The 20,148-nt window shown below is 37.9% G+C and overlaps 1 protein-coding gene across 3 annotated transcripts in view; it reads right to left on the bottom strand.

Annotated features, from left to right (window-relative positions):
* The window catches only part of MKKS (McKusick-Kaufman syndrome), a 34,681-nt gene extending 23,083 nt beyond the window's left edge, over positions 1-11,598 (bottom strand). The window contains exons 1-3 of one of the 3 annotated variants that reach the window (XM_027840447.1): positions 11,506-11,598; positions 6,688-6,722; positions 1,249-1,486 (exon numbers count right to left, since the gene is read on the bottom strand). The gene's annotated coding sequence lies outside the window, so the exon portion shown is untranslated. The remainder of the gene's footprint in view (positions 1-1,248; positions 1,487-6,687; positions 6,723-11,505) is intronic. The other 2 variants (XM_027840446.1, XM_027840448.1) reach the window with 2 other exon arrangements.
* Between the last annotated feature and the right edge of the window lie 8,550 nt (positions 11,599-20,148).

Raw genomic sequence — 20,148 nt, 5'->3', positions numbered from 1 at the left:
GATCCTAAAGCACAAGTCTGTCCATATTACACACCTATTCAATAAACTTTAGTGGCTCCTGTTACCTGCAGGATCAAATATGAAATCCTATCTTTGGCTTTCAAAGCCCTTATAACCTGGCATTTTTCTACCCTTCCTTGTGTTCTTCCACTTTACTCCCCTCCATGGACTCAGTGATCCAGTGACAGTGGCCTCTTTGTTGTTCCTCAGACAAGGCAAGGCATTTTCACTGACTGTCCTCATGCTTGGAATTTTCTCCCTCCTCACCCCTGCCTCTTCAGTTCCTTCAAGTCTCAGCTAAAATCTCACCTTCTGCAAAAAAGTTTCCTAGCTCTCCTTAATGCCAACATTTTCCCTTGGATTATCTCTCATTTATCCTGTGTATATCTTGTTTTTACATAGTTATTTGCATGTTGTCTTCACCTTTAGACTTTAAGCTTCCTGAGAGTAGGGACTATTTTTGGGGGGGGGGAAGGGGGGAGGAGGGTTATATCCCCAGTGCTTAGCACAGTGCCTAGCAAGTTGTTATTCAGTCATTTTTCAGTCTTGTCCAATTCTTTGTGACCTCATTTTGGAGTTTCCTTGGCAGAAACACTACAGTGACTTGCCATTTCCTTCTTTACAACTCACTTTACAGATGAGGAAGCTGTGACAAAACAGGGTGAAGTGACTTGTAAAGGGTCACAAAGCTAGCAAACACCTGAGGCCAGATTTAAACTTGGGGAGATGAGTCTTCCTGACTCCAGGTCTGGCACTCTATCCACTGTACCACCTAGCTGCCCCACCTAGCACACAGTAAGTGTCCAGTAAATTCTTGTTGATTTGATTTAAATCTCCCTGAAATTGTGCTATATAGTAGTTACTCTCTTGCAATTCTTATCTCTATGATTTTCCAATCTGCCTTTATGGCATCACTTTTTCAAAAGTGCTGATGAATAACAAAATGATCCCAGATGAAGAGTAGCCTATGTGGTTTGGTTTACTCTGGAAAAACAGACTCAAGATCTTAAAAAATGAAACTGCAGCTATGCCTGATTCAATATACTATTCCAACCGCTTTAACTCTCCATTTTCACATACACACAGTTGTATAGCACACAAAAAATTATATAAAAATCTGCCAGTGTTTCAATTAAAAACAGATGATTTACCCAAGTTTTTCTTTACACATTCTCTCTTTTCTTTTTTAAAAAGTGAAAGTTTCTCATTAGTACATATTCTTTCAGTTGCTATGGCTAAATCACTTACCTAAACATTGCATGATTGCTATTTGACTTGGTTTTGGTTCTTCTGTGGAATCATATGTGTCACAATTCCAGGTTCTGGAATACTGTCCTTGTTACCATTAGCAGTTTGGAAAATTGGATTGTTCTTAATGCTCTTCCACCCTATGTGAATCAGTCCGATAGAAGGTATCATAACAAGAAGAACTTTGTAGTCTCTCCAAAAGGTCTTAAGACTCATAGTAACTTTGGCAACAATGTACCTATATAAAAAGTTAATTATTTTAAATAATATCCTCCCCAAATTGCTTTTGTAAACTACAAAAAGAAATAGCACTGCTCAAAACAGTAAAATCTGAATGTCAAACATCTTTAATTACTGTGTGCCATACCATTAATTAACAAAAAGGAATATGTACAGGCAGAAAGCAGAAGCAGGAAGCTTGGCAAACTTATAAAGTAATACTTCAAAATAACTTCTGTTCAGCTTTCATTAAAGAACATTAATTATTATACCTGCTAGGAAAATTATAATATCAACCTTAGGAAACAGATTTACAAAGAGAACTCATTTTATTTAGATGACTATAACTATGTTTCTGAGTCATATTGAAGTTGATACTGATAACTTAGATAAATCTTTAACAAAAAGTAATCTTCTGACTACTAAAATTGATTACGCGTTTATTATTTGGGCTCTGCAGTAAAGAAATAGGAAACTTATGAGACAATCCAAAAGTAAGCAATGACAAAAACTAAAGGTTTAGAAAAAAGACCTCATAATGAAAGGCCAAAGGAATTAGGGTTAATTGGCCTAAAGAAAACAAGTTTGCATAAATATTTATGGTATTAAAAAATATGGAAGGATTTTGTTTATATGAACTACTGTGTTTCCACTGTGATCAGGGCAACAAGAAATAGGCTTGAACTTATAGCAGCAGAATTGTTTAGATGTTTAAAATAATTTTTGTATTATAAAGACTGAGACAAATCATTAAAGGATGTTGTAGAATATCGTGCATATGAGGCTCTCATTTTTTTTTCATCCATTAACTCACTCATTTAATCAGACAGGATTTCTAAAGTAATAAAAGACAACTCTTCCTAGGTACATGTAGGGACTATCTTGCCCTATAAGCTAGTGGAATAGTTGAGATTAGCAGGTCTCAAATGTTTTGGTCTTAGAACCAGTCTTTGGGCCCCTTTATGCTATTAAAAATTACTGAAGAACCCCCAAAGAGCTTCTGCTTATGTGGGTTGTCTTCTTTCATACTGGAAATGAAAAATATTTTAGCATTACTATGAAAATAGTCATGACTTTGCAAATTCCCCTGAAAGGGTCTCAGTGACCACCTCCCCCCACCCCTGCCCCCACTGCCCCCAGACCACACTGAGACCCGCTGGCCTAGATGATCTTAAAAGATTTTGCTTTGTAGTTGTATAAACAAAAGTTTCTTTCAGGTTCTGTAAATTCTAAAGGCTGAATGGCTCATTGGCCAGGTAGCAGGATGAGAAGCAATCCACCTCAAGCTGTTTTTTAACTAAGTAAATATTCACTATTTAGTGTCTACATAAAAAATGCTGAAGTTTGGTTAAGATCATAATAGACTAGTTTCTGTATCAAAAAAAAAATTCTTATATTTTGTTGGCATTGTCATTAGAAAAGCTTAGAGGGTACCAAGTTATCTCTTTTTTTCTAAACTAAAGTTTAACTGTATAAGCAGTTTCCCTAGTAGTTTTTAATCATTTCCTATTCTGAAACACTTTGCTAGAGATGGGCTGAAGTTTTAATAAATGTTTAAACACATTATTTGTGAAGTCTCAAAACTTTCCTCTACAAGCTCTAAATTCCATTTCTGCAATTACTGTTGTTAAATTTAACTAAGCTATTAGTTAAGTTCTGCTGTCCTAAAATTCCCGTGGTATCTCTTTGTGCATTAGCTTATAACAATTCTTTGTTTGAAACTGACTGGCTGCTTCTGTTTCACCTCTGAGACAAGCTAGAGTCTGTATTCCTTTTGCCAACACTTGACCTATGTGAGATTAATAATATCGCAGGGAGAGTAAGAGAAGCTCTCTGGATTATCTATGTAAATGGAGAATGAAGCCATGGACTACTTAACAAAAGCAAATTTCCCCCCAAAACAGTCAGGTTCTTATGTTTTCCACATACTTTGTCTACAAAAGATCTGATTTTGCTAATGACTATTACTCTTCATTATGTCCAACTTCAACTTCCTCAATATTTTAGACAATACTGTCAGCTCTTTGACATCTTATGTATCTTCAATTCATCTAAATCTATGCAAGTCACAGCATATTTGAATAATGTCAAATTACTTTCTAAATTCAGTCTTTCCTCTATCCACCCTTTTCAACCTGCATTACCTCAGTACCTGTCATCTTTTGCTTAGAAAACAGATAATTATTTTCTGCTAGCTCTCTCTAATGTCCTTTGTAAGCTTTGGATGACAGCTGATTCTATTTTTCATGGTATTTTATACTTTTAAAGGCAATTTGTTCATGCTATTTCACTTAATCTTCATAATAACCCTAAGGAGTTTACTCATGGTAAAGAGAAATATGACCTTTATTCTAAACAATAAGGTAGAAGCAAATAGCCATTTTTGAAAGAATAATTTAAAAAAACCTATTCATACTCCATTACTTAATGAATTTTTACTACTTTTCACAGTGTCTTTCACATTTCAATAGGAAATAGAAGAAAAAGAATGGTTTCTACCCATTTCCCCATTAATATTACGCCATCTATGAAAGGCTCAAAAGTGTTATACAGGGTGTTCCAATTCAGATCAGCAACAACTTAGCAAATCACAGTCACAGAGTTTAATGGGGGCATTGAGGGGTTAAGTAAATCACCCAGGTCTGCCTGAATTAAAGTTGGCCAAACTGCATCTGCTTTGCATTCAAAATATTAATTTCATTACTCTCATTTAATCTTCAGAATAACTGGGCAAGTATCTCCTATTTATTACATTATTCCTCCCCCACTCATCCCAACTGTTATTTCATTTTTGCGGGGTTTGGGTTTGGTCTGTATTCAAGACAACATTGTCAGACTGAATTGTGACTGGACCCTAGTCCTCCAGATTTCAAGGCAAGGCTTTTCCCACTAAACTTATCCAGAGTCAAAAGTCTGAATATTGGTCCTTACTATTATACCCTAATTTGTACAAGAGATCAAAGAAAAGGGGGAAAACATCTATTCATACAAAAATATTTATAGCTCTTTTTGTGGTGGCAAAGAATTGGAAATTAAGGGAATGCCCATCAATTCAGGAATGGCTGAACAAGTTGTGATATATAATTTTAATGGAATACTACTGTACTATGAGAAAGGATGAAGGGGGTGGTTTCAGAAAAACCTAGAAAGACTTATATGAACTGAAATAAAGTGAAGTAAGCAGAACCAGATTATACATAGTAACAGCAATAATGATGATCAACTGTGAAAGACTTAGCTACTCTGGTGAAGAAAATGATCCAAGACAATTAATTCCAAAGGACCCATGATAAAAAATGCTAACCAGCTCCAGACAACTAATGAATTCTTAGTGCAGATTGAAACATACTTTTTTTTAAACTTTATTTTTCTTGTTTTTTTTTAATGTGCATTTTCTTTTGCAACATGGCTAATATGGAAATATTTTACATGACTTCACATATATAATTGATATACTGCTTGCCTTTTTAAAGGGTAAGAGAGGGGGGCAGGATGGAGGCAGGGAAATTAGAACTCCAAATTTTTAAAACTGTTAATTTTTATATGTATTTTGGAAATATTTAGTGAAATAAAAATATATTTAAAAAAAAACTGGTAGTTACTAAAATACTTAGGCAGATGATTAAAGAACACTCAGATCGTAGCTTTGACAGGCAAGAAACTATGGAAAAAAGCTTAACAAATCTAGGGATTGACATCTGACATGAGTTCCCTTTTTCACTTGATCCTCTTTTATCGCTGATATATAAGAGATTGGCTAATGGTGATCCACAAATGAGTTCCACAATTTTTAAGCCTAGGTCAGTGGGCCTATTTAATTTATGGTCTACTAGCGGATATTATCTTGGATCCTGTGTCTTTTGTTCTGCTGATATTAGGTTAAATAATACAGCTGAACTAGTTTTAATTTTCTTTAGCCTATTATTTAGTTCACTTACTCAGTGAACTTAGCTTAAGTCAGGGACTCAATGTTATTTCTCTCTCATTTCAATCACCTCATTTCAGCTTTTAATTCATATTCTTTTGAATGTGATGTCCATTAGAGGAAAACACTAGATCATAATTACTCTTTTAAAAACAACCATGACTATAGGAATCCCTTTTCCCATCTGTATTTATTACCTAGATTCCCCCTTCTTCCAATCATCATCTGTGGCTGTGACCTCTAAAGTGGAGCACCTCAATCAACCATATTTGGAATAATGCGAAGACTACTTGGAGATTCAAAGGATAGCAAATGCAAGCAGAAAAGTTCCTAATTGGCTATGAAATTACTTCAAGTGCAATTTTATACAATATTCATGACCCATGAAAGCCAAAACTGTCTCTTTATTTAGTGAAATACATCATGGTGTTTAAAATAAACTTAGAAGACTTCTGGGTTAACAAGATGGAAGAAGACTAAACATTTTCTCTAATCCATAGGGCCTCTCAAACCTCTGGCAAATAGAAATTATGCACAGATATGGTCGCAAATATGGACACATGTGTATATGTACATACACAATATACATGCATACTTTGTGTATACACACACATGCATATATATATATATATATATTCAGTATATATGTGAGTTTGGGCCGTGTGTGTATACATATCTACATATATTTGATCTATCTGGCTGCTTTTCCTATTTTGGTTCTCTTTAGTGTCATTTTTATTTGGTTTCCTGGTTAAATTTAGCAATTCCATTGACAAACAGCAAATTCTTCAAGTGATCAGGAGCAACATCCTCAAATGTAAGGGAAAGAAAATTTGAATAGTACAAGACCATTCTGTACTACGGACAGTGGAAGTGATGCAGTGGACAAAGTGTTGGGCCTGGAGTGTGGAAGACTGCCCTCGCTGAGTTCAAATATGATCTCAGACACTTACTAGCTGTGTGATCCTAGGCAAGTCACTTAACCTGTTTGCCTCAGTTTCCTCAACAGTAAGTAAAACAGACTGGAGAAGGAAATGGTAAACCACTCCAATATTTTTGCCAGGAAAACCCCTCAGAGTCAGACACAACTGAACAACAATAAATTTCTGGACCCATCGGAAAATGCAGAAAGGAATGGAATGCATTCCAAAGAGCAAATAAGCTAAAAATGTATTTCAAGGTGGCATACCTTAAAATAAATCAACTATGATGGTCCAGCTGGCCCTTCAATATCCTACCTACATAAAATGGAAAGCAAAGCATTTTCAGGGTATAGAGTTTATGGGATTTCCTACCTGCTCTAGTTAAGCTGAGATGTCCAACTGCTCCCCTTTAGAATAAAATACAAAACAAACTTTAAGACACTTATATTTATTTCTGCTTCTACTTTAATTCAATGGATATTTTGATCAAGATATTCTCTTACTCTTGTACTTGAGATGATTTAATTGTGAAGAGACCAATTTTTAAAATGTTAACAAACTGATCCTTTATTTTTTTAATGTGATGCCAGGTTTCAGTTATTTTCGATCTTAATTTTCTTGAATTTCGTTTGTTGACATTCTTTCTGGTCACATATTTTTTAAATAGCAATTGAGATGGGACCTAGTTTTTTGTTTGTAAACCAAAAAAGGACTGAGTTATCTTTATTTCTGAAACTTAACACTATATTAGAACTAATTAAACTAACTTCAGCTTTGTTAATTAGTCTACCAACTTGCAAACACCTAAGTGTGACTGGAGATCTTCACTACTCAGTCAAATCCTAGCATTCCTTTCTACAAGCATACTCTTCTCTTTTGCAATTTTCCTTATTGTTACACAGCCACTCTCCGGGCTTTCAATAGTAGGGCTAAGCCAAGAAATAGCTCATACTGGACACAGAAAGGTGGAATTACAAATCATATTAAAGTACTAACCATATTTTTTAAGTTACTTTTGTAAAGGTAACATGGCAAATAGAAGGAATACTGGATTTGGTGTCTGAGGAGCTTGTTTGAGTCTCTCTTTGCCAACTTCCACCTTAATTAAACAAGTTAGTCTTTCTGAGTCTTAGTTTCTCATTTGTAAAATATGTGGGCTGGACTGGATGACCTTTAAGATTCCTATAACTCTAAATCTGTGATCTTCTAATCCTATTGGCCTTTTCAGTACTGTAGATAATCAAAGAAGATGCATTTACAAATTTAAAAAATAATACCAATTAGTGAAAACAGCCCATTTCTGCAAATGTATTAATCTATTACTGAGAGATTTTTTTCTCACTAAACAAATTTACATGTTTCATCATTATAGCTCTTTTTTGCCCCTTTCTGAGAATTATTTAAAAGTGACTGATGTGTTTTGGAATAAATGGGGGCTGGGGGAGGGTGTATGATTATATAACAACCCGAATTATGCATATATAAAAACTTGCTGGCTCTTAAGCAGAAAGGAGACAGTTGAAGGTGACTTAGGAAGTAACAGTGATTTAAGGAATAGATTAAACTATTGGATCTAAAAATAGATCCAAACACCTTGGTCACCAACAAAAGCACTTAATAAATGTTTGTTGATTGATTGAGCTAGTGCAGGAGTTCTTAACTTGAGGTCTGTGACTTTGGATGGGGAAAAAAATAATTTTTATTTCAAAATAATTAGTTTCTTTGCAATCTTATGTATTTTGTTTTATGCATTTTGAAACATTCTTCTTAGAAGGGGTACACAGACTTCACTAAAATGCCAAAGGACACACATAAAAAGTTAAGAACTCCTAGTCTAAGGACTGATCCTGTGGAGTGAAGCTACAGAAGATACTGAGGGACCTACTCTAATTCAATGTGGCCTAAATTAATTTCTAGTCTAGAAGTCCTCTAGGCTTTGGGGGCATTTCAGGGTCTACACTATGGTAGGACCTGGGATTTTTATCACAACCACAGAATATTTTCATGAGTGTGGTCCTCAACCTCAGAATTAGCAACCTGTGACATAACCCTTCAAATTCACTCCAGATTGAAGTAGATTCCAAAACTGTCTTGGGCCTAGGTTAAATGGATTATTTTTTTTAGAGAAGAGATTTGAGTATTACCTGTCACTATAGACTATCAGCTTGAGAAAAAGTGTCAATAATCAACAGAAGATATATGGGACCAAATGAGCAGTTCCTAAATAATTATAATTAGCTAACCTTTAGATAATACCTTAAGATTTACAAAGCACTTTACACGTGCTCTCTCACTTGGTCTTCCTTATATAAAGCAAGTTCTATTATCCCTATTTTACAGATTAGGAAACTGAGATTCAGAAAAGTTAAGTGACTTACTCAGACTGACAGAGCTAGTTGTCTGAAGCAGGATTTGACTTTACTTCTTCCTGTTTCCAAATTCAGCATTCTACTACACCAACTAGCTTGCCACAAGGCAGCAAACAATTCCTAATCTCTTAAAATTTTCAATACCCTAATAATGCCAGGGAAATCGTACATGTGGTCCGTTTCGTACCAGACGTCCTCCAAAAGTGTAGTTTATATTTACACACCAGAGATTCACAACATGCCTCAATTATAACATATAATTTATTAAAAATTGGTTTTACCTTAGACACTATTATCAAAGTATAAGGACATAATTCAAAAACTCTGCTTCCAGAGTTTTGGACAGAAAGCATTATATATAAGACTGTGGTAAACTACTTTTGTTTTGAGAATTCCAAAACAACCCAAGTGACAATAAATAATCTTAGCTCGACAAAAAAAGGAGTGGTAGGAATTGCTGCTGAGACTAAGAGAATTCCATATAAGTGAACTGAGTCCCCTACCCTAAACAGAGAATTTGAACATTGGAAGAATAAAAGATGGATACGTATAATATCTTCTGAGTTCTTTAGCCACATACCCAGCTTACAGTAGGTGGCCTGGTCACTGAACTTGAAGTTGAGTGTAAGTCAAGGTGAGAGAATAAGAGATCTAATCCTCAGGCAAGACTGCTAAAGAAAGGCAACAAAAAAGGAAGAATCCATAACATGTTACTTGTAACATGTTACTTTCGTATGTTTTTGCCATAAAAGTTGAGATTTATTTGGGTTTCTGAACAATTTAATGCTAGAATCCTAGTATGAAAAAATAAAGGCAACTCTGAACATTTTCAGATTGTGTCTACTCATCACAAATATGAACGTAACACTATGAATATAACGAGGTTTCCTTTTTGACAGGCATTTTATGATGTCTACCAAAGCTTCCCTAAGCTGTCAGCATTCAATATTCCCACTACATGGTGAAAGAAAGGAAAGAAAGAAAGGAAGAAAGAAAAAAGGAAAGAAAGAAAGGAAGAAAGAAAGAAAGAAACCATCACTGCCCTGGGCCTCAATTTCTTTATCTATAAACTAAGGGGATTAAACTCAGTGAACTTTAAGGGGCCTTCAACCTCTAACATTGTATGACTATGAAAATATTTGTTTGTCTTTGTAAAATGGCTCAAAGAGAGACCTCCTGTCACTTTTTGGTCTTTTGGTTAAATGTGAATGAATGAAAAAGAATTAATAACTTAGACCCTTTTCTTGTAGATTGCATTTAGTGACAGGTCTACCAATTTTCAATTTAAAATTCTGCAAATTCCTTTTGAAAATTCAGAAAAAAAACCACCTTTACCCAAATGTTTTGATTTGAAACTAAAATTATCAATTTTCAAATTAACAATTCTCCTGTTTCCTTCCCCATTTCTTCCCACCTCCAGTCATACCATATGATTTAGAGTCTACAACACAATTAGCAACCACAATTTCCTATAATAAAACGTGGTATCTTTTCTAGGGATCCTTAAAAACAAGACATACATCTGAAATACAAATTCTTTTGTGGTTGGTAGACATTATGGGTCTTAACTGTGTGGCCTCTGAATGCATTTCTCATTGCTATAACAACTATATTAATTTGAGATGCTTAATGATCAGTTTAATTTGTCCTCTTGCTTTGATTATCCTGGTCTATGTAAGCAATAGAGTTTATAGCTTCAAAAAGTGCAAAATAGTTCAGAAAAATTGGCAACACCAGCTGTAAAAATAGTCCTACAAGACTGATCAATTTCAAAGCAAGTAATTTCCTTCTAAGACGTTCCTCCTTGCCCACACAAAAAGTGATATACAGGGTATACTGCTAAGGAGTAGGGTTAGTTCCAATATATGGGGTTACCTCTCCTAAAACGCAATATATTTAAAAAGTAAAATGTATGTGTAATCAAAATGAAAATTAACATACAATTACATAGTTCAGCCTTATTTAAGTCACATTTTGGGGGTGGGGTGAGGTCTCTCTTTGAATTTCCCACAGGAAATTGAGCAAGGTAGCTCAATAAATTTGTTGAATAAATGAAGGAACTTTACTTTCCCCTCAGTCCTTAATTTCACTTATATATCACAATTCTTGGGACTTAAAGAAAGGAGTTCCTTAGCAAAACTGATCTGGAAAATCAGCAGCAGACACAGGAATGTGGGGTTCAGTTCCTGTTTTGACACACAACTCAAATTTACTTGCTTATAGTGTCATTCTTATCATGCTCTAAAACCATTTTGATGCACAGCTTCAAGGTTGAGCATGACCTCAAATCTCTGGCAGTATGAGACACCTCCAAACTAGAAGGAACCTTGAAGTACAGGGAAACCAAAAGGACCTGAGTTCAAATGCGGCATCTTACAATTTCCGTGTGACCTTGGGCAAATCACTTAACCTTCTTGGAACTCAGTTTCCTCATCTGTAAAATAACAGTTTTGAACTAAATTGCTGTTATTAAGAGCTAGGAGGGCCTTCTTGAATGTTTATCAATTAACTCCCAACGCAGAGAGGTAGTACAGCATCAGACCCACTCAGCGTCCTAGCCTCGGCACACTTGGCCATGCAGGTATCACACAGAGATTAAGCATTGCTGGAGACTGCGGGGGAACTTCCGGCGAGGCCCGCGGCCCCGCCCCTCCCTCCTCCCGGCATCCTTCAGTCCCGGCCAGGACCCCGGCGACCTTCACCCAGAAGCCCCAAGGAGCCGGGCCTAGCCACTGCGCAGGGAAAGCAACTCTGGCCTCTTCCCAGCTCCCAGACCCCGACTCCCTACTTTTTTCTCTCTCTTTCTCTCTTCTTCTCTCACCTGCCCACCCGCCGCTCCGCCTCCGGAGGCCGCTGGTCCGACACCTGGCTGAGGAGGAGGAAGCCCGCCTTCCGACGTCTGCAGCAGGTGATAGTCGCCTGCGACTGAGCATGCGCCCCTTCCCGCGTGCTGGCTCCGCCCCCTGGTCATCTGGTCCTGGATGGGATAATTCCAGTCTCCGTGTTTTACCCAGGAGCGCCTCGAAGGTTGCCTAACTCTTCTGAGACAGTCCAGTAACCTGACCTTGAGAAAAGCTTAAAGAGAATGGGAATCCATGGACTGGATTATACTCGCAGGGATTCTTTGAAAACAGATTCTTTTTATTTATTTTATTTTATTTTTTTCTAGGCAGTGGAGTTAGTGACTTGCCCAGGGTCACACAGTAGGTGAACAGATTCTTTTTAAATGGAAGAAGTGAGGAAATCAGCAGCCCCAGGATGAGAAGTCCCTGATAAAACAGATTAAGATGTCAGAAAATACCACCTATGCCCAGGTGTCTCAGACTGTTCACACTAGGCAAAGCAGTCGTTGAACTAGCATTTATTAACTGCTTACTATTTGCTAGGCACTGTGCTAATTGTTAGGGATATAAAGAAAGGTGAACAGTCCCTTACCTCTAGGATCTCACATTCTAATAGAGAAGATACTAAATACATCTAGAGGGAGGGAGGTATGTTCATATAGCTCTCTGTATAGGTATAGTGTGTTGACATACACACTAGCTTTTAAGATTAAAGGTTTTTGAAACCTTATACATGTGTGTATGCATGTCTATTTAATGTGTGCCTATAACAGCTACATGTATAGACACAAATACAACATATTTGCATGTGTAACTGTGCAAACATATACACAGTCTGCTAGGTGGCACAATGAATAGGTGTGGAGTGAATTCAAGACCTGAATTCAAATTTTGCTTAAGGCATTTTTTAGCTATGTAACCTGCTGATACATACAGAGTGGATGAAAGGCAATCCCAGAAGGGAAGACGGAAGCAAGTGAGGAGACAAGACATTTTGCCAAAGAAGGTGGGACTTCAGCTATAGATATAGATAGATAGACACGTAATATCCATATCTATATACACTTTTTTGTATATGTGTGTGGGCAGGTAGGTGTTGCCAGTGAAGACTCATCATTCTGAGTTCAAATGTGACCTCAGACACTTACTAGCTGTGTGACCCTGGGCAAGTCACTTAACCCTGTTTGCTTGAGTTTTCTGATCTGTAAAAGGAGCTGGAGGACATGACAGACTACTCCAGTATTTTTGCCAAGTATACCCCCAAATGGAGTCACAAAGTCGGAAATGACTGAACAACAAAAAAAGGGTATATATGCACATACACACGTGTATGTGTGTGTGGAGAGACAGACGGACAAGTGGAAACATATTAGAAGGAAATTGCTTGCTTTAAAATTGACCATACTTGTAGGACTGTTTTTACAGCTCTTGTGGCTAATTTTTCTGAACCATTTTGCACTTTTTTGAAAGCCATATGTGTATGTGTGTAGACGCCTCATTCAGATATATATGTATATATTCTCCTTCATATATATGTGCGTATATATCTACATACACACACATACATAGTATATCTGATCAAGGTTGAGAAATCCCAGGGCTACTCCAATCCCTCGGCTTCCTCGAAAATCCGGAGTAATGGAACCTGAGGTAGAAATCCCCTGAAAACTTGGTCAAAAAGGGCTTTGTATGTCCAGTTTAACCGGGCTGGTTTCAGGCCCTTGCAATCAACTCTTTCTGCTCACATCTTAGGGGACTTAATGGAAGGACCTTTTAAAATGGTGCCTTTGACTTCATGCCGCTTATGTTCACAGGCTATTTCCTTTCCCCTGCCACTTGGGCATTATTGTACCATTTTTGTCCTCCCCGCTGGTAATGGTCCTATTTTTAAAAAAGTATATATTCCGTATTTTATCAGGCCTTCCTTTATTTCTTAGCAGTCTGTGACTGAGGATATTTTAAATTCCTGCACCCCTCGTTTTCTCACGTTCAGGGAGTTCTCATAATGCATGGGGACAAGGTAACGCCACTTAATTCGGTCTAGACCAAGAAGATTATTACCGATTGTAATCGCAAAGCTAGCCGGCAGCAAACCACGTGACCGAGTGCGGGGGGCGGTACCTGCCTGCCCCCCGGAGAGCGCAGGCGCCATTTTCGCCATCTTTGTTTTGGTTTATCATTGGACCCGTTGCTTCGGCTTCCATGATTAGTATGGGCGACGGTGATAAAATAAAGATCCGCCCTTTACGACAGGGTTTGGAGCCCATTTTCTTTTTGGGCAGAGTACCCCGTAGAGCTAAGGGAGGTTTCGCTTTCCGTCGCCATGTTAAGTTCAGGCAACGGCTTCAGAGGTCAGTGGTGCTCTAGTCCTGGGATCACCTGAGATCGAGACCAAACTTTGCTCCCTCGACCAGAGGGCCGGGCTAGCGAGGCTGAGGCGCGGACCATCCCAGTCACTAAGAGGTTCGGTTGGGAGTCAGGTGCTTCTCCAATTTGGGCTTTCACAGCCAAGTACTAAATGAATGGGGGGGGAAGGTAAAAGCTATTTCACCCCCCCTTCCCCTCCCTTCCCCCCACTTTCCTCCACCTTCCTAGGTAAGAAGTTTCTGCTTTGTACGTCACACCGTTTTGCCGCCCCAGGGCTTTGCTCTCACTCCTACTATCGCTAACGGTGGCCCCTGGTGGATGGGTGTGGTTAGACCTACCAAAGACTCTCTTTCCCTAACCCTACTTTAGCTTCTGGTGATGAGATGCCTGACCCACTAATTCAGGAGTAAGAGCTGGCCTCGAGGAGGCTGACAGAAAAGAAGGGAACACAAACATTTATTTAGCACTAACTATGTACTAGGGCTTGTAATAAGCACTTTAGAAGTATTGTCTTATTTGATCCTAATAGCATCCCTGGGAGGTAAGTCCTGTTATTATCATCCCCATTTTACAGTTGAGGAAACTGAGGCAGATAGGTTAAGTGACTTGTCCAGGGTCACACAGCTAGTAAGTGCGGGAGGCTGAATATTCTTATCCAGGGCTTTATCTCCTGTGCCACCGGTGTGGAGGAAATAAGGAGAAAGGTTGGCCTCAGTTGTGGAGGCTACCTTATTTTTTAGACAAAAGCTGCTGGGTCCTCTGCCCTCCAAAGACCTCTAGGTGAAGGCCCAGGATGGTAATACATTTTTAACGTCCAAGAACATCTCACTGCCTTATTTCCAAATGTGTTCTGATCGAGGAGCTTCTGGAAGTAGTTCTTAGGCTTTTTCTTTTTTTTCATAGCTAGGCTTTTTGATGAGGATTGTAAAAAACCTTTGCTGAAACTGGCTTTTTACCTTACCTGTAATGCCTGGTAGGCGCTTAATAGATGTTTATTGACTGACTGAATATACTAGGATGTATGCCCATTAACCTTAAAATTGGAGTGCGCACTCACATCTCAAATTTTAGTTTGGTTTATTGCAGCCCTGGCTAGCTTGTCTCTCCAGCTACTCTGGCTCCCTGCGCCATCCCCATTCCTTGCCCACCCCCATTGTTTGCCTCCGGATAATTAGAGGATATTAAAGCTAAGATTGAATGGGAGCCTGAGCCATTAACTTAGTGTCTGGAAAACTCCTCTAATGGGTGCACAAGTGTAATTTCTATTAAGATAATACTACCTGTAGCTATACATGCAAGTGTATTCTGCCTAAATATTTCCTACTTAGGGGCTGCTGTAAACACAGGTTGTGTTTATATAGGTAGTCCAACCATTTTGGCAGTAAAGGGGGCTAAATAATTGATTTCCTTGATTTTCTTGAAAACTCATGTAAACTAAAAATGGCATTTAATCTCTAGATTGTACAGTGTTTCTTAACCTTTTTTTTTTTTGTAATGTGGACCCCTTTGGCAGTCTGATGAGGGTTTTGACCTGTTTTCAGAATAATTTTTTAAGTGCATAAAATAAAATGTATAGGATTATAATGGAATCCAATTATATTGAACAAAATTTTCTCTCATTTTCTCTCTGTTTTTCTCTTTCTTAAACCCCTTCCCACCCCTCCTCCCAGTTAAGAACCCCTGCTGTGGAGCTCACTTTCCTTATGTAAAAAATTAGGGGGCTGAACTAAATGACCTCTAAGAGCTCTTACAGTTCTGTTATTCTATGGAGCAGATTCTCTTTGCATAAATATACACCTGCCTACAGTTCTTGGCCTATGGACTTATTGCTATTATGCTGGAGAAGCAACATGGTATAGTAGATTGATATTGAATAGTTTTGAAGGGGTATAGTTTAGTGAATGAATGAATAAATAAAATTAAAGCATTGACTATGTTCTAAGTGCTGGGGATGCAGATACAAAAGGAAAGAGTATTTGTGCTCTTAAGGAATTTGAATTTTAATATTCAGTTTTGACCCCTTTTGAGGTTTTCTTGGCAAAGATACTGGAATGGTTTGCCATTTCCTTCTCCAGTTCGTTTTACAGATAAGGAAACTGAGGCAAACGGGTAAGTGATTTGCCCAGGGTAACACAGCTAGTGTCTGAAGTCAGATTTGAATTCGGAGAGATGAGCCTTTCTGACTCCAGGCCTGGTACTCCATCCACTGTACCACCTAGCTGCCCTTGAACAACAACAACAGTAAAAAATCAGGGATAATCTCAGAAGGAAGGCATAAAGGTTAAGGAGGACCAGAGAAGGCTTCTTGCAGATGATGGAATTTTAACTGATACTTGAAGGAAGCCAGGGAAGCAGGAAAACAGAGATGAGGAGAGAGACCATTCCAGGCATGGGGGCAAAATTCAGCCAGTGAAAACATGGGGTTGGGAGATGGAGATGGTATCCTGTTTGAGAAATATCAAAGAAGTCAGTGTCACATAATGACTGAGTAATGTGAAGGGGAGTAAGATGTAAGAAAACTAGAAAGATAGGAAGGGGCCAAGTTACAAAATACTTTGAAAGCTAAACAGAAGATTTTGTATTTGATCCTGGAGGTAATAGGGAGCCAGTGGAGTTTTATTGGAAGAGAGGGGTGATTAGCAAGATCAATTTGACAGCTGAGTGGAGGATGGATTGGGGTAGAGAGAGACTTGAGGCAGGCAGACCCACCAGCAGGCTATTGTTGTAAGTGTAGGCATGAAGTGATGGGGGTTTGTACCAGGGTGGTGGCAGTGTTAGGGGAGAAAAGGGGGCATATTCAAGAGATATTATGAATGTGGAAATGACGGGACAAATTGATCACTGAGAAGATAATGTGAGGTGAGAGAGGATGAGGAGTTGAGGGTGATGTGTAGGTTGATGCCCTGGGTAACTAGGAGGATGGTGTTAGCCTGGACAGTAATAGGGAAGTTAGGAAGAAGGCAGGTTTGCAGAGTAGATTGACACACCCCTTCCGGTAATAATGGCAGAGTTGTTTTGATCATGACTCCAGAACTGAAAGGGGAGGGTAAAAGATACCTGCAGGTTTGTAAGACTCCTGGCTAGCATTGAAAAGATGCTTGAAAGTAATCTTGCTGACATAGTGGGTCAGGAGAAACAGTTACCAGTCAGAACAGTGGGTAGTCTAGGGCAGATGTTTTGGAGATAAAAGGGTCAAAACCATCTGGACATGGTTTCTGAGCAACAAGGCTATTGAGAAGATGACCATAGAATAGGGAGTAGGTTTATGTTACTGGCACATACATTGTAGGCCAGCCTGTAGTCTGGGCAACAGGGTGCAATTTCTAGGTAGGAAATGAAAAACATGTTCCAGGTTTTTTTGAACTTCTCATCTGTGACCTTGGGGTGAGTCACAAATCTTTCAGTGCCCCAGCTATCTCTAAGACCCTAAATTGCTGAATAGTTGAAGATTTCCATTGGTAGAGTTTTCTTATTAGGAGTTTAATCTTCCAAAAAAAAAAAAGCTCATTTTTTTGAGAACTAGAAATATTCAAGATACTTAAAATATAACTTATAAACAAAGATAATTGGTGTACACCTTAATGAAGTTTTCAATTCACTAGTAATTTATAGCTTGTTAGTATGTCAGGGCTTTAATTATAACACTCAACTGTTCCTCAGCATGCCAAATTTTTGCTAAACTGTCTATTATATAATCTTCAAAAATAATATTGACACATTTTCATGTGAATTCTTTTTTTGACGCTGAAGAAAAATTGTTGAATCTGTGGACTTAAAATCCTGATTCTGCTCCAATTTCACTACTCATAGTTACTGGGGGGAAAAATACTCTATTTGATTTATATGTCACATCATGTAGGCACAATAGTCCGTGCGCAAATCTTTCCTTTTTATAATGTGCAAAGGTTAACATTCTCAGGACAGAGGTTCAGTCTAGGTTCACAAGAAAAGACTGATTCACCAAATTTCCTTCCTCTAAGCACCTTGCTTTCCTTTGGGTGGGGTTTTCGTTCTGTGGCCAACAATGATTGATACTTATTGGAAAGAGAATTAACAGTATGAAACATTAGAAACTTGCCAAATGACTTTGAGTTTTCCATTCAGATGCCTTTTTCCCCCTAGGATTTTTCTTAAGCATGTGTTTAAAATTGATTCATGAAATTGTACAGTTTAGATAGCTTAACCGGGAATTGGGTGGGTGGTCCAGGTCACTGTTTGACCATTTATGAGCCAGGAAAAAATCACTAACTTCTGTTCCCCCACCCTCTCCATCTTTTAATTGGGAAAATAAATATGAGTATTATCATTATATATCTCATAAAGGTATTGAGAAGCTCAGTGAGGAAACTTGCTTGAAGAAGAAGGAGAGGCACATTGAATAGAACATTGGACCTGGAGTCAGGAAGTCATGAGTTCAAAACCAGCTGCTTCATCACCCTGGGCAGGTCACCTCTGTTTGCCTGTTTTTAACCTCATCTGTGAAACTGAGATAATGACACTTACCTTCCCGGATTGTTAAAAGGATAAAATGAGTTAATATTTATAAAGTGTTTTCAAACTTTAAAGAGTCATATAAATATTGGCCATTATTATCATAGTTGCTAAAGTTGTTCTACAGATATAATATGTATTACTTATGGATTTTAACATATTTAGTTCTAGTTTTGATTGTAGTGGCATCTTTTGGTTACCAAGTTTGGGGGTAGTTGTAGAAACTGTCATGGGAAAAGGTAGTAAATGTTATTACTTTTATGAAAAAGTTCTCACTTAGAAAAGATAATTGTTTAAGTCTTGTAGAACAGCATGAGAAAATGCAAGATTTATCTTAATTTTACTACATTTAGTTTCATGTTGCTTTTTAGAATATGTACTTCATGTGCACCCAAAATTTCTTATTGCGAAACAAAATTGTTTAGTGGCCAGAGCTTCTAATATACTGTACAGTGAAACCCCAGGAGGTAAATATTCATGTTAAGACGTGTTCATGCTTAGATTTTACCTTTGGCATTTTCAGTTTTATGATTTAATCTTTTATAAGTTAAGCACATGGTGGTTTTTTAATGCAAATTTCATGTGCCATCTTTTTGGTGGAATATATCTCTTTACTTATATGTACTTAATAATTTTAAAGTACTTTACATATTGAAAACCTCTTTTATGTCTTGTTTTTTACAGCTGGAATGAAATCATTTATATACATTAAGAAGACCACTCATTAGTCACTAAAATATAGGCTTGTAAGCCAAGGGTGTATTAAATAAAGCCTCATTCCTTTAAAATAGGAAGAGGGGATAACTTAATTTTCATGCTATTATATATACATGTTTTGAAAGTATAAACTTGAGCTGTAGAAAATGAGTACCTTGTTACTATAGTGTTCATAATTCATGCTTGCATAAATTAGAATTTGGTAATTATAAATGAAATGTGAAGGGACTTGCCAGTTTAATTGTGGGATAGTATTTTGGAATTTTGGTTGTTGTGTATATTTGTATTCCCAGCAAAATGCTTGGCACATAGTAGACAATTAATAAGTAATTTAATAATGAATGGAAAATAATTTATCCAATACTTAATACATACCAGTTATTGTGCTATGTGCTAGAAATACAGATTCAAGCAAACAAGACACCCCCTGCCCTGAAGGAACTTAGGTTCTGAAGTATCATACTCCTAAAGGGTTTCAGAATAGGGGCAGGCCCAGCTCAGCATCATGATTTGGGATTAGATCGAGTTTTGCTGCCAGGAAAGAAAAGGTATGAAAGCACATGCCTGAGGGTTGGAGTCCCAGGGGCACATTCTGGGTTCCAGAGCAAGGTGGGGAAGAGAATAAGGAAGAGTGGAGGTGAGCCAGAGCTCTTCTGTATAGGGAATTCCTAGATCTTAGTGTCTCATTCACCATGGCATTTATTAAGCACATGTTTTGTGCTAGGCATTGTTAAGTACTGAGGATGCAAGTTCAAGCAAATAGGACAGGCTTTGTCCTTAAATAACTTTTACTCTAATATGGGGAAGACAACGATACATAAGGGAGAGCAGGAGGCCATGGCAGCATGGTGGCCTGGCCCTGAGCAAGAACAGGGAAAGACCACCTCTCAGATCCCAGGGTCCCAGGGAGAGAGTTTGAGTTCCTGGGGGAGAAGGGCCAGGTAGATAGCCAGAGTGCCTGCACATGGTTTGAAATTGGCCAAGAAATAGTGTGGTATCATCATTCTGGGCAGACTTAAGACTTTGAAAGCTCATATATCAGAACT

The sequence above is a fragment of the Vombatus ursinus genome, unplaced genomic scaffold (genome assembly GCF_900497805.2).
Source record: "Vombatus ursinus unplaced genomic scaffold, bare-nosed wombat genome assembly UNPS02014841.1, whole genome shotgun sequence".
NCBI lineage: Eukaryota > Metazoa > Chordata > Mammalia > Diprotodontia > Vombatidae > Vombatus > Vombatus ursinus.
This window is presented reverse-complemented; position numbering and strand designations above follow the sequence as displayed.